This window comes from Neopsephotus bourkii, unplaced genomic scaffold (genome assembly GCF_033783945.1).
Source record: "Neopsephotus bourkii isolate Nb327-2 ecotype Australia unplaced genomic scaffold, CSIRO-AGI_Nbou_v1 NB_1511, whole genome shotgun sequence".
NCBI classification, from domain to species: domain Eukaryota; kingdom Metazoa; phylum Chordata; class Aves; order Psittaciformes; family Psittacidae; genus Neopsephotus; species Neopsephotus bourkii.
The window spans coordinates 1,657,290-1,671,776 of NW_026901987.1; the positions used below are offsets into that span (position 1 = coordinate 1,657,290).

General features: G+C 41.9%; 1 protein-coding gene across 4 annotated transcripts in view; it reads left to right on the forward strand.

The window, feature by feature from the left end:
• Positions 1-14,487, forward strand: part of ANKRD6 (ankyrin repeat domain 6) — a 93,427-nt gene that overhangs the window by 10,331 nt on the left and 68,609 nt on the right. The window contains exon 1 of one of the 4 annotated variants that reach the window (XM_061369792.1): positions 6,134-6,150. The exons of the other annotated variants lie outside the window; for them this stretch is intronic. The gene's annotated coding sequence lies outside the window, so the exon portion shown is untranslated. Of the gene's footprint in view, positions 1-6,133; positions 6,151-14,487 lie in introns of those variants that run through there. 4 annotated transcript variants of the gene reach the window in all.

The following is a 14,487-nucleotide window of genomic DNA, read 5'->3' on the forward strand; positions in this document are numbered from 1 at the left end:
GGACCTTAAGATCATCTAGTTCCAACCCCCCTGCCATGGGCAGGGACACCTCACACTAAACCATATCACCCAGGACCTCGTCCAACCTGGTCTTGAGCACTGCCAGGGATGGAGCATTCACAGCCTCCCTGGGCAGCCTATTCCAGTGCCTCACCACCCTAACAGGAAAGAATTTCCTCTGTATATCTAGTCTGAACTTCCCCTGTTTAAGTTTTAACCCGTTACCCCTTGTCCTATCACTACAGTCCCTAATGAAGAGTCCCTCCCCAGCATCCCTATAGGCCCCCTTCAGATACTGGAAGGCTGCTATGAGGTCTCCACACAGCCTTCTCCAGGCTGAACAGCCCAACTTTCTCAGCCTGTCTTCATATGGGAGGTGCTCCAGTCCCCTGATCATCCTCATGGCCCTCCTCTGGACTTGTTCCAACAGTTCCATGTCCTTTTTATGTTGAGGACACCAGAACTGCACACAGTACTACAAGTGAGGTCTCACGAGAGCAGAGGGGCAGGATCACCTCCTTGGACCTGCTGGTCACGCTCCTTTTGATGCAGCCCAGGATACGGTTGGCTTTCTGGGCTGCAAGCGCACACTGCCGGCTCATGTTCATTTTCTCATTGACCAACACCCCCAAGTCCTCTGCAGGGCTGCTCTGAATATCTTCTTTGCCCAACCTGTAGCTGTGCCTGGGTTTGCCCCAACCCAGGTGTAGGACCTTGAACTTGGCATGGTTAAACTTCATGAGGTTGGCATCAGCCCACCTCACAAGCGTGTCAAGGTCCCTCTGGATGACATTATAGGCTATATCTGTTTCACTTGGCAATCTCATTTTTTCTGCTTTCACTTCAACTTCAATAGTATTTGCGGTTTGGGGCATATTTTTCCATGTCTGACTTCTTTCAACTCTGTCTACTTCAACATCTGCAGCTCATGGGCTTTTCTGGCTCCTCTTCCAGCTTTGTTAGGCTTCCAGTCCTTAGTAGTGCAGGCTTGTTTTTTTTTGATAATGCTAGTGTACCGTGTTCCTTGGTAGTAGTGATAGTGAAGAAAGATCTATTTCTGTCTTATCGGATAGAACTCTTTCCTCCTTGTGTTTTTTGTTCGGCTTTTTTCTTGTATGTTGTAAAAGCGAAAATGGGATCTCTCTGGAAGATGTCCTGGCATGGAGGTACAGGGGTGCTGAGCTTCATGAGGGTAGGGAAGCAGAAGACCAAGGGGGAAATTCTGCCTCATTCTGGGAACAAGGTCCAGGAACACAGTGTTGCTGTAGTGTAATCCTACTCTTCTCAATTATTTCATGACCAGATCACCACTTTTTTGTTTTTCTTCATTTCCCTTCAGGAGCTGGGCAGCCTTTGTGGGCAGATAGTGGGAATATTCTCCACATATTAACACTGTCTTGCACAAGCTGGCCTCTTGTAAAGTATAAAGAAGACTCAGATATGCTGAAATTTCAAAATACTTATTAACTACAAAGCAGGTACACTGAACTGCATTTTACTTCTTCAGTTTTGACTACCTCTTCAGTAGTCAAAACAAGGCTAAAGCATCAATTTTTGCCTGTAGGGAAATTGAAAACATCAGGAGACCAAAGTGAGTGCAACAGATAGCGTTATGCTCTATGGTTGGTTGGGTTCCTGCAGGGGCTGTGAGCATGTGGGAAAAGGTGGGAGAACAGGGAGTAGTGAGCAGTAGTGGGGTCATTGGTCTTCTCTTTGCACTCACAGCTCCCTGTACTTCACATGAGTTGAGTACAGGTATTTCTGGATGATGAACTTGTGATGACTTCTGCGCAGCCATCAGGACAGAGTCTTCTGGGAGCTGAGATTCTGCCCTGTAGGAGGAGCAGCTTTCAAGAGATCAAGAGATGCAGACTCTGTAGTGTAGACTTTTTAATCACCTAAAATGATGTTAGTGGTGTTCTTTTTCATCTGTTTGAAGAGCCTCCTGGTATGGGAGATTTTCATTTTACCAGGATGGGTATTACATTTCGATGAAACAGATGGCATGTGTTTGACAAGTGCCCTTTAATAAGAGAGTTAATGTAGCAAGAATGTACCCTAACCCATCGGTATTTTTGTAGGTCTTTTGTAACATCAAAGCACCCTTGTGCAGTGCTCATTATAGTCACCTGATGCAAGAGCCAAGGTTTTGTGATACCTACTTTCTTCTGTTGTTCCTATGCTTGTACAGCTGGCAAGATTCTCAAAAGATATATGGAAAAGCAATGTGATACTCAAGGTGAGTTGTGTTAATCAAGCTGTAGCCTGCACTAAGAGAGGTTACATAAGATCAACTTCAGTTAGTTGGCTTGAAAGTACTTTGTGTCAGCACTTAGCTTTCTAAAATTAATTAATTGCAATACAAGTAGAATAGGACAGGAACATACAATTTTGTTTATTTTGAGGTTGGTGTGGAGGCATTCCAAATGCTGAGCTGAATGTAGTGGACTGTTGCTCTGCATGGCCTTACTCTGCTAGAACAAATGAGAAAGAACATTTTGGGAACTGAGCTGTTTGATGGACTGGAACAAAAGAGCCCTGGGGTAGGGAACCATAAGTCAGATTTCTGTTATCTGACTGACATTCCCACCACTGGACTCTTGCATGACATGAAGAAGATTCTTCTGCAGAGTTTCCAGAGAAGTTAGCGAGTATTAAAGAAAGCATAGAGCATGCCCACAGCTCAGTGAGAGCTCCTTCAGCTCCATATCTGCTATGGGACAGGTCAGGGCAATCAGGATTTCCAAAGTATTGTATGTCATGACCTGTTCGGAGATACTCACAAACATCATCTACACAGATACTGCTGTGAAGGGCAGCTTGACCATCCATCAGCCAGAAAAGACCAGAAAAGAAATTGCTCTACAGCTCTTTTATAGCATTACAGCTTCATAGGGGGTATAGGTTATCTTTTACAGATACCGTTTCTTATGATAGTCTTCCTTCTGGAAGAACTTGGAGCATGCCTGTTTCTGTATTGCATCTCACTCTTCCTGTGCCTGGTTGTTTGTTGATAATGGTGAGTGCATCAAGCACCAAAGTCTGGTTTCTCTGGGAATCAGGTCCCCAGTCGAGTCCATCTAGTCCAGAACTTGTCAACCTTGTCAATCTTTTCCCATTTTTTACTTATTTCTAACATCTGCCTTCCACCAATAGTCTGTAATTACTAGGGGTAAAGTGCAGCTGTTCCTTTCTTTTGTTCCAAGTATCCATCAGGAAGGGCTTCATAAAACCTTCAGGCTGACACAGGACATAAAGCAGGTGTATATTCACTCTCTGTAATTTGCAGGTCTCATCCATATGATTTTCAGACTTTTTGAAAGGGTATGTTTCTCCTGGTTCATGACAACCACACTGATGGGTGATTTGCTACACCAAAGCAGGTTATTCACTGACTTTAAAAAATAAGAGTGAACTGATTTTTTTCAGGTAGTAATTTCCAAGATTATCTCTCTGTATAGAATAATTCACATGGTGGTATTCTGCCTATGCAGCTTTAGCGATAAACCCTCTTTCTTCTTTGCATTATTATTTGTATTACCGTTTTGTTCCAGTAACAAAACCATTAGGAATTACAAATCCAAATGTAATCCTATTGTACTTATCATCACCAGGGCACTCACTGTTAGGTTCTTCAGTCTGATGCATTAAAAACCTCACTGACAAAATTAATATGTAGGAGGAGCAGAATTTCAGAGTTGTAGACTAGTGCCCTTGTTCTCAACTACCTGTGTTTATTTTACATCACAGCATTGCATCCTTGGATATGAACGCGTGATGAGGCAAATAAACTTCGATGCGCGTACTAGAATTACTGATTTAGTTGTGTTTGCTGCAGAGAAATAGCTGTACTTTGGCATGGATCAGATATCCTCAGATGCGTGTGGAAGAGGACTACAGTTTATGCATCTTGATATACTTAAAATCATAAATCTGTGTAAGTCATTGAATATATTTTAGATGGATCACAGAATCACAGAGTGATTTGGCTTGGAAAGGGCCTCTGGAGATCATCTGATCTCGCCTCCTGCTTGGGCAGGGGCACCTAGAACTGGTTGCCTGGGTTACTTAGTTTCCTTGCAGTGTTTTGTATTGGTGTTACATATCTAAATGTTTGAATGTTCTGTATCGAGATTCATGTACCCATATCTTAAGGCTCTGTAATGCTTAAGGATATTTTAACTTGTTTTGGGTTGAAAAATCATTGTAAGTTTTGCGATGAACAGTGCACCATTAGGCAAGATTATATGTCAATTTTGGTACTGTACAGTCCATAAAACCTGCAGATAATGAGTACACAGATGGCTTGATTTAATAGATTGGTTCATAAGCATGGCTGAGAAGGATGAAGCTGGAGGGGGTTGAGGGAGATGTTTGTCTTCAGAAGTACTTCTACAGGCAGTGTGAGGTTTTTGTGGTTTAGAATGTTGCTTAATACTCGGTATCTGAAGTATTCCAACGTGAAGGAGTGGGAAAAGACTGAGACCTTGGTGAACAATTTAAACTTTGCCGATCCCATGCAGAAGGTGCAACAAGAGCGAGCATGACATGAGATGGGTCAGTGCAGCCGAAGGCCTTTTGCAGATAATTTGTCAAATCTCTGTTGGCAAGGTTATTTACTCAATGGTGGGACTGTCGTCAGAAATAAGTGTGTATTGCATAAACTAAACTTATTCCCAGACTCTCAGGTTGTAACATATGAGTCAGCAAATATGCCCTACTGATATATTCATCCTAGTACTAATATACTCAACCCAGTATGTTTTGATGAAGTAGAGATTTTGTATCAAAACCCTGCTGCTGTCATTGTTGTGCAATCTGTCCCAGTACATGCCTTTTTTCAAGCATAAAACCCCCTTTTCTCCTCCCAAAATCTGCAATTGTAAAGATCCTGCTGGCATGTCAGAACATGTCTTCAGAGAACCCGAGGGACATTTTTAATGAGAATAGCTTTAGAATTCCTGGCTTGATTTAGGAAGAAAAGAAAAAAAGAATCACAGAAACAGCATCCTCTTACCTATTAAAATGTTTGCCTTCTACTTAATGGTTGTATCAGCTTAGCTTTGCAGATGCATATTGAATAACCAAACTGTTTTCCACTTCGAAGTATAGACTCTTTCTCTGCTTAAATGCAATACAATTCCACAGAGGGAAGTGGAAAGGTAGAGCACTGGAAGTCTGTGTTCTAAATTATGAAAGAAAGAAACATTCAGGACTTCAGGCTCTTATGTTTCCTGCAGAATTTTCCTGTAAATTGTCCGTGAGAAATAGAGCTGAAAATATGTTTAGCAGTTTGCTGTACTGTTCTAAGGAGGTTTTTGTACCTTGTCCAAAGGGAGATGAATGAGGGAACAGGTCTTTGCTTTTAATTCCATTCATCAATCCAGCTGTTTTAATGTATGCATTTTTTGTTGTTTGATTTTGAACAAGGCTTTAGGTTACAGCCACAGAAGTAAGAAAAGTGCAATCATTGTGCATTAGTTATATACATGCATTCAAAATCATAATTCATATTCATAATCATGTTTATGGGTATAGAAACCCATTCCAGCCCATGCTGAGGACAGCAGTTACAGCAGGTACCCTAAGTCTTATCTGCATCTACACTGACTTTCAGAAAATGCCAAACCCATTCTCATGTATGCTGTTCTCAGCCGGTAGACATGATTTCTCACTGTTCAGTAGCACCTCCCTCTCCTCCCTTCTCCCCTGGCCCCTCCAGAAAGCTTGACTCCCAACATTCCTGTCACACGTACGAATATTTGTGCAAGTCCTTGGCAAGAAACTGACTGTGTTCCTCACTACTAGCCAGTCTGCTTCTGCTGCTTTGTATGCCTGTGTCTTCTAGCTCTTACTCCAGTAGTTCAAGTACCAGAGGAGGTGAGGTGTGTACCATGGTTTTAAACACCCCAAGTACAAGTGGATCATTAGCATAGGCAAGTAGGATGAGAGAATGTAGAGGCTTGCAGTGCTGCTGGATATTTGTTTTTCCATGGCTTTTATTTAAAATGGAAATTAAACATGGAAAACCATAAGAGAAGAACGATGCGGTGTGAACCTTAAAGATGTCCCATTGTCTGTGTTACTCTGTGGGGGACATGCAGCGTGTGGTGCACAGGACAAGCAGTGACTGGGCAGGGCTGGAGAGAGGTAAGTGTGCTTTTGTGTGAAAGCTGTGACCTGGAACCCAAGAGCAGGCTCTCACCATTGGGAGCAACGGTTGACTAGTTCTGGCAGTTCCTGCCCTCTCTATGATTCGCTTTTCAGCTTTAGTGTTGTATTAACTCCTTCTCCTCAGTTACACTGACTCGGAGCAGGCGTGTTTCTTGTTGCACTCCCAAACTGACACATTCACCAAAATAATGCAGGATAATTTTATGTATGTCAATTTCTTTTACTGTATTCTGTTGCATGAATTTACATGGCATATAAATCTGGAAAAAATGTGTTTCAGGATTTTTGTTTCCTCATTTTAATACCTATCACTGTAGTACTATACCAAGGAGTTAGACCTCTGGGGAAATTTCTTTGCACTATCCTAATGATGGTCAATTCACATTAGTTTAAATATAATAATGAGATTTTCCCCTGATCCTAAGGAGAACTGCCTCTGGAAGCGGAGAGAAGGTATTCTTTGAGAGGAGACTGGCACTGTTACAAAGGTTGCCCAGATGCCAGATCCAGTACTTGATTAAGAAATTTCTTGCTCCTGTTGGTTCTACAGACATTGTTTCAATCTCTTTGTTGATTTTTATAAGCTTTTAATCAAAGCAAGCTCATAATAATGATAGTAAAACCTCCAGTAACTTCTGAAGTGAATTCCTGTGTATCCTCATCATAGCAGGTCTGTTAAGAAATCAACATGCAGTCTAACAAGGAGGAAACTTCAAGTAGAACTTCTACTAAGCAGATGAAAATACACATCCATAGGTCTCATCTCCAAATATGGTTAATAAGTAAAATTCAGATGCCTGTTAAGAGAACAGCTACAGATCTGTTAATGTAAAATTCCAGGTGTTGTTCTCTTGTGTAAATAGTTTGTCAGTATTCCTGGAGGTACCAAAGTAGAAACTGCGTTCACCAAGGGGACAGTCCTGCTCTGCTTGATGGTTCTGGCAGAAATCATGTTTTGTAGGACAGGAGCAGGATCAGTTTCAGATTCTTCATTTCTTTAGCCTTTGCTGCTTCCTGCTGAACTACCTTCCCCCCCCTCCCCCCCTTTTTTTTTTTTCCAGTAGCCTGAAACACATTCCAGAAATGTCTGTGTGAGGGAGAGGAGTAAGAGTGCCAAGGCTCCTGATGAATAAGAGACTTTGTGATGAATCTTGTAAAATTGGACCTTTTCATTCAGAGAATGGTTCTCCATTACTGAGTCTTTTGTTGCCTTCTATTGAATTGGAGGGGAGAGGAGGAGATGCAAAGTGTTGTCCTGTGACACTTCCCTCTAGTCTGCCTGAATCACCAGAGGGATGAATTGATTTGACTGTGGGCCGAATGGGGGAAAATGCAGAGGAAGTTGGTTCACCCTGTTAAATCCAAAGGTGCAGCAGTGGTATTACTTCACCTCTAAAACTACCTGCTTTTGAGAAATTTACATGGAAAATTTGATTTTTAACTATATTGATCCAGGCTGAGATATAATAATGAAAATATTCAGGTTTAAAATCATATTTTTAAAATACATATTCAGGTCTTGCTGACTCACATTCCCTTGGAGTACATCTCTCTTGAAATTGGGTGGTTTTGTTTTAGTCCTAAACTATTTCACAACAGTGTTGTAATTCTAAGATTTATTTTGTTAATACATCAACTTGGAGCTTCAGTACAAGGTAAATTTGGATTGCATATGTATTCAGCCTATATCAGAATTCCAAATATACACTTTTCCCCTTCTGAACATACCATATTTCACATAGTTTTTCTGGTAATTACAGCTGGAGAACCACAGTGGCACTTTCTAATTTAACTAGGGGACATGTAGTGCATGGTCAGAGCTGCAGCAGCGTGTCCCTGGAGTACATCTTGGTAAAATTACCCATCACACGTCAGGAGATAGTATCTGATTACTAATAGGTAATAATTAATATGTAAACATAGGTGTGTGAGCTGTCACTTCAAGAAGGGACACTGGATACAGTGGAGACACTGCATGAAGAGGTTGTCTGTAGTTTGCCAGGTTTAGGAGTTCTTGCTTGTGAAAGCTTGCACTTAGCAGAATTGAGTCTCGTAAACTTGCATTTAAACCTTAATTCTTCATTAGGTACCACAGGGTATCAAACAAAGGTCTTTGGAATGAATCCATTATTTGAAACTTCTGTAGTGGTTGTTAACTTAAACACCTTCAGAGAGAGAAGTGCCTTTTAATAGACTGGCACTTTTGCCCCTTCAATTATTGCAGGAGTTCCTATTGTGTTAATTTGTGATGTTTCCTTCTTTCCAAAGTGAAGCATGCAGCTCTGTTGCAGCAAACACTACAGCATCCTTTCAGCATTGCCATCAGAGCTGTCAGTCTTTAGCTTCAAGGGAGCTGCCCTGTTTCCACCGGTTGCTTCCAGCTTTTTGTATTGGCTCCTGGTGTGTTGGCTTGGCAGTCACTCTCATCTGGGATAGATTTTCAGAAGACTAATCCTTATTTCATATAAAAATCTTCTGGACGAAATGTCTAACTTGGGAATTAGGCTGCTGCTTTCCACGCTGCATCCAAGTTCTGTGTTTGACTTCTTTATAAGAGGTTTATATGAGAGGTTTGGCTGGTAAGGCTGTGCTGGCTCTGTGCTGCTTGTCCTTCTGAACAATTGCAGCAGCTGGCATCCCTTCAGATCTCAGGGGGAGACCTTGTAATGCAGCGGTAAACATCTAAATACTTTCAGTTCTTGGGGAACCTTCCTTAACAGGGTACTTGTTGGGGAGTATAGCAAGACATGGCTAGATGGGACCTCTTTCCCTCCTTTTCCCTCCTTCCCCAAGCAAGAAAGAGAAACAAAAAGTGGGTGCAAAAGCAAATCCTTTTGGAATCAAGGCAGCCTCCTCTCCCCATTCCTGTGAGGGTAGCACCCAGCCTGTGCCAGCAGCTATACCTGATGCAGACATGCACTGAGGCTTCTTCACTTCTCCCTGCAGACTGAAGATGTCATATGCACTCTCCCCCCTCCTTGATGGTTTTCTTGTGACAGGGCATCCTAGGAGCATAGTCCTTCTGAAGAGCTCCCCACATACATGTGGATAATGCAGGTCTGCCAGGTTCATGTACCATGAATAAGTAGAATATGGTGAACCTGCTCCTGATTTTTAGCCTGATGATTTTCTTGCACTTCCTGCAGAATGGTATGGAGCGGCAGATTTTTCTGCCCTATCTAAAGGTTTGGGGGGGTTGTTTTGGGTTTTGTGTTTTTTAAAGCATTGGGATGTTGCCTTGGTGTTATTGCCACAGATCTCCAAGACCTATCGTCAGGACTGAGCATGTTTTTCAGGCTTCTCTGCTATCTCATCGCTGCCCTCCTGTGCCTCACCCCAGCTTGCCATTTCCTCATCCATCTAATGAAGACAGAGGGTTCTTTATTATATGATACTCAACATGCAATATGATAGTGTTGCAGGAGAGTTAGTGGAGTGGTCATTACCAGGTGTTTGGCATTTTCCATTTCAGGGAGATCTATTGCTGTAAGAATGGCTTCAGTCTTACTCAGCCCCTGTGCAAATGGGTTGGGAATGCCTTGTTGTGTGACACCATCTATGCAGCCACAGGCTTTTCCAGGGGATGCAAGTAGATGTGCATGGTGGTGTGAGTTAGGTCCTTCTTAGCCTCCTGGGGAGGAACAGCACCTACTGCTTGAAAAGAGGTGAAGTGGGTCTCGCAACATGTGGAAACTTCTGAGTTGGTGAACCAAATAGATGTGAAATTTCATATAGAGTCTTCAAAAGATGCAAACATAGATTACATTTTTTCATGAAATAAATATGGGGAGATCTGTTGTCAAATAAAGCCTTCAGGATTGTTTTGTCTCTTGCCCCTCGGGAAAAAGGAAGCCAAGGTTTTACTGTAGGATGTGCTTTTAATTTGCTGGCCAGATCATCTGTTTCTGTTTCACCTTCTGTTTTACTCCAGGTGAGCCTGCACTGATTACAGTGTTGTCTTTTCTGGCAGGCAGACAGTAAAGCAATACTGATCCAATTGTTGTTTCCTAACTACTTCTTGGAAGACACATCCATCATTTTGTGGACAAGTTCAATAACCAGAACATGTTTTCTTCATTTTTGAAAATGTGGCTCATGAAACACGTGTTGTTCTTTGGAAGTGCATTTTAATGTGCAATAAAAGTCTCTTACAAAGAGTACATGCATAGCCTACAGGGAAAAGTAGCTTAATTCTCCCCGTCTCTAAAGATTATTTTTATTTTGGAACTTCTCTCCCAGCAATATGATTAAAGTAAGACACAGCCAGTGGTTGCCTTGGACACTTGAGCCATCAAGGCAGTCAGGATTTGAAAGGCTTTCTCTGCATGAGTTAATAGCAATAGCAGCCTACCATACTCTCAGAATTTTATTCTATCAGATTGTATCTAGATACTTTAAAAAGGCTTATTGCAAATATTTCCTTGCTGAAGGAGAATTTAGCCTTTATTGGATGTTATTATATTCCCATATGAAACCATCCTTTTGCCTATTAATGTATTGTATTTCTTCTGGCAAGTAGAATACATGCAATGTAAGCCATGGAACTAAATTCTTAATACAGTAATTGTACAAATGTCTTTTCCTATTCTGTCAGTATAAATGCTTATTAATATTCTCTAACCTTGTTCATATCACGTAATAGTTGTGTTTGGAAGGGACCTCTGAAGATCTGTGGAAGCTGCACACTTTGGATATTGCAACAATGGTTTAAATACCTGAAGGGAACTAAATCCTCATACACTGTGCTGTTCGGATTGAAGATGAAACCACTTTCTTCTGAGAAGCTTTCAGATGTATTGCTGATCTCCCAACAGTAGCACACTGCTATTGATTTTGTCTCTAGTAATCATTTCAGGGTTGTCCTTACATCATAGCCATGTTTTTGTCCTTCACCCTTGGCTGAGCTTTTGAGCAGTGAGCAGCCGGAGAAGGTGATGAGTGTGATGAAAATGTAACTGTTCAGAAAAAGTCAGAAAGGATGTTTGTACCAAAAGGTTTACATTGGACATTCAGCTTCACAAGCGAAGCAGTGAGATATTTTCAGGAGGTCACTTGTTCTGAGAGTGATTGGAAAGAGTCACCATGGCATTGCAAGGTTTGGTTCCACATTTTGAACAGAGGTCATGCTGGTCAACATTTCAAGCTAGTAAGTAGTCATCTCTTGATTTTTTGTTTTAAAAAGGGGGCAGCCCAGCATTTGAAAGCTGGACTCCAAGAAGCTAGACTCTGAAAAGCAAGCATTTCATCCACCTTTTCTCTCATTACTAGATGATGAGTTGGCAGTTGACTACCCTGATGATCCTCATCTTGTCTCTCTTTTCTCCATGGCAAACCTACAGCCTACGTGTGCTTGAAACTGTGTGTAGAGCTCAGGCCTCTGCAAGCATTTCCTCCTCTTTTGCCTCCATTGCTTTGCTATCTGTCAAATCACTAATGGTCAGGCATTTAAGGAATGAGTCCATGATGGATTTAAGGACTTAAGTGAGGTATAGTTCAAGGTACAGTGTCAGACACCAGACCAATCGTTTATTTCTAAGTAATGGCATAGTAACAAACAAACAATTATCCAGGTTGAAGTGACAGCAAATCCAGTAATTCACCAATACTGGGCATGTGAACAAAGACTGACGTGCCCGTGGTGAGCAGGCAGGCTAGCAGGAAGGCAAGCATGGCTCTTCTCCAGATGAGGAGCAACTTGGACCAGCTCAGGGGCTCAGGGAATGCCAAATTCCCTGTATGTTTCTTCTTTTACTCTTGAGTTGCAGAAGCATTACCTGGGCTTGTTAACTAATGACTGTGTCCTACCTCAACTACTGCTCTGTGCTGGTTCTATCCTTGGTGTGCACATGTATGGAAATACCACATAAGGCATTACTAGCCTCACGCTTATACCTCTGTTGTTGTGGCTTGTCAGTTGGAAACTGATTATCCTGATTTCAGAAGGTACGGGTGGTGATACTGGAGGCAGATCTTTCCCTGGTGTCAGAGGTAGGTTCTGCTCCCAGGCAGCTGGTGGCTGTTAATCTTTGTCTTTACTGTTCATGGGTAAGAGATCTATTTTATGTAAGTGTACACAGTTTTCTCACAATTTTTGCACTAGGAGGAAGGCGAAATTCCATATCCAGCATTTTAAAGGAAAAAAATAAGTGAGATAGTGAAGTGAGCCATTTAGTCATGGAAATCTGGGGACAGGAGTAAGGTGGCCAAGGGGTGCCAGCCAGCTCTAGACACCCAGACTTTTAACACAAGTGCTTTTGACTGTGCTCTATGTTTTATTTCAGGAGTTTTTAATGTTAGCATCCTGAAGGCTAGAACATAAGTATAAACCATATGTTTCAACTCCCTTCAGCTGGGAGGGAATCAAGTTTAGGATTTCCATTCTCCTTACTTGCCCCTTACAGGAAACGGTGTATTTGTGGCTTTCCAAAATGAACAAGAAGAGGGTGGTACTTCCTCATGAGGGTCGTTGTTACGTTATTACTGATTTTACAGCCTGTCCTGTGTATCATTTTGCATGAGTGCATTTGGATCCAGATGTTGCTGAAATATAAGGCTGTTTTTCCATCTGTGTTCACCTGCCTAAAAAGCTACCATGAGCAGAGGAGAAATAGAGAAATACTTTGAAACTGTCTGACAAGTCACAAGGTCTGTTCAGTCCCATGGTAATCGTCACCATGAGCATATGAGAACTGAAATAATAATTGTAATAGTCTGTTTTCTTTTACGGCCCCTCAAGGCGAGTGCTTGTGATTATTTGCTGTTAGATACAAGTCAGAAGTAATATGTGGTTAGGATTTGGGAACCATCACATTAGCCTTGTGGGAATTAGAGCCCATGTAAATTCCCTCATGCTAAGGGAATTTCTTGCAGTAACCCTTATCTGCAGCATAAATATCATGAGCTATTTAATACAGATCCCTCTTGAAAAAAGAGTTGTTGAATACCCATATTTAGTCAGTAGATCAGAAAGGCATTGCTGACTTCTACGGCTTTTGTTCCAGTATTCTGTGAAGTGCTTTATCCTGCATATAATAATATCCAGTATTATCCATAGTGATTTATTACCAGTCATTCTGCTGGTCAGCGGAAGGTACAGGAAGAAGGAGGGTCACTGTGTGCTATGAGACCTCTCTTCCAGCCATGCATCAACAGGCTCCTTTATTTCTGGCCTGTGTAGTAACTGATAGTTGCCCATCATGGCATGTTAGTGCATTTGGCACCTGTCATGCTGCAGCTGAGATTTTTCCCTGGTTAGACTGACCTTGGGAGTAAACCTGTTCCCTGGGACTATGTCTGGTTTTATGTGTGTGCTGGGTCAAAGTATTAAGTGTTAGTCAAAGTTGTTAGCTAGTTCGTTGTTTATTAGAAGTAAGACAAGTCTGAAGCTGTGCTCGTGTTCTGCTTCCTGCCATGCACAGGGACCTGACCTCTTTCCTCTTTCCAGTGGGTTTATATACAAGAAGCTTATAATCTCACTTGCCAGGAAAAACAGCTGTGATATGAAATACGAAAACACATCTCACCTGGTAAAGAAAAATACTCTTTATATACCTGTTGTGCAGAACATGTCACGACAATATAGAAGCACAACCCGTCTGCTCAACAGAAATGAGTAGGTCAACTCTGAAACTCTAATAGATGTTGCTTACTGACTCTTAATGGCTTTTCTAATCTCCTGACTGTGTCCCCTGAACAGTTTGGGAACTGCTTGGTGCATTAAAGGATGGCATCAGACCTGAGATGCTGTTTGTTCCCATGCAGAGCAGCTGCTTTTGTGGACGCAGTGTGAGCTGTGCTCCAGTTTTAGGGCTCCTTTTACCCATATTGTGGGGGAAACAGCAGTTTCTGGCACTGGATCCTGAGCACCTACAGCTGTGAGTTACTTCCAGCCTTGCCTCTTCCCTCCTCTTTGGAATGGTGTACCATCTTCTCTATGAGAGAGACTGTGGGGTTGGGAGCGTTCCTTGTGGAGGTTGCATCTACACTGCTCTGCAACTCCTCTACCCAGAGCGGCACAACTTTTTGGACTGCTGTGCTCTCTTTTTCCACAGCAGTTCTTGCTGTGCCAGAAAACATCCAAATGAGCTCTTCCACCCTTTTCTGATGTCCTCAAGATAGATCAATTGCACCCTTGAAAGCAGTAATAAATATGAGTCTGAAATACTGGCTTTATACGACTTTTTAACTTTTATATATCTTCCTCAGTGTTTCAATTAAGGCATATTAAAAATTAATCATATAGCAAGGTATGTGATAAGGTCATGCTAGTTAGCAATATAAGTTCATTGTGTTTGATGGGAGCATAAAAACAAA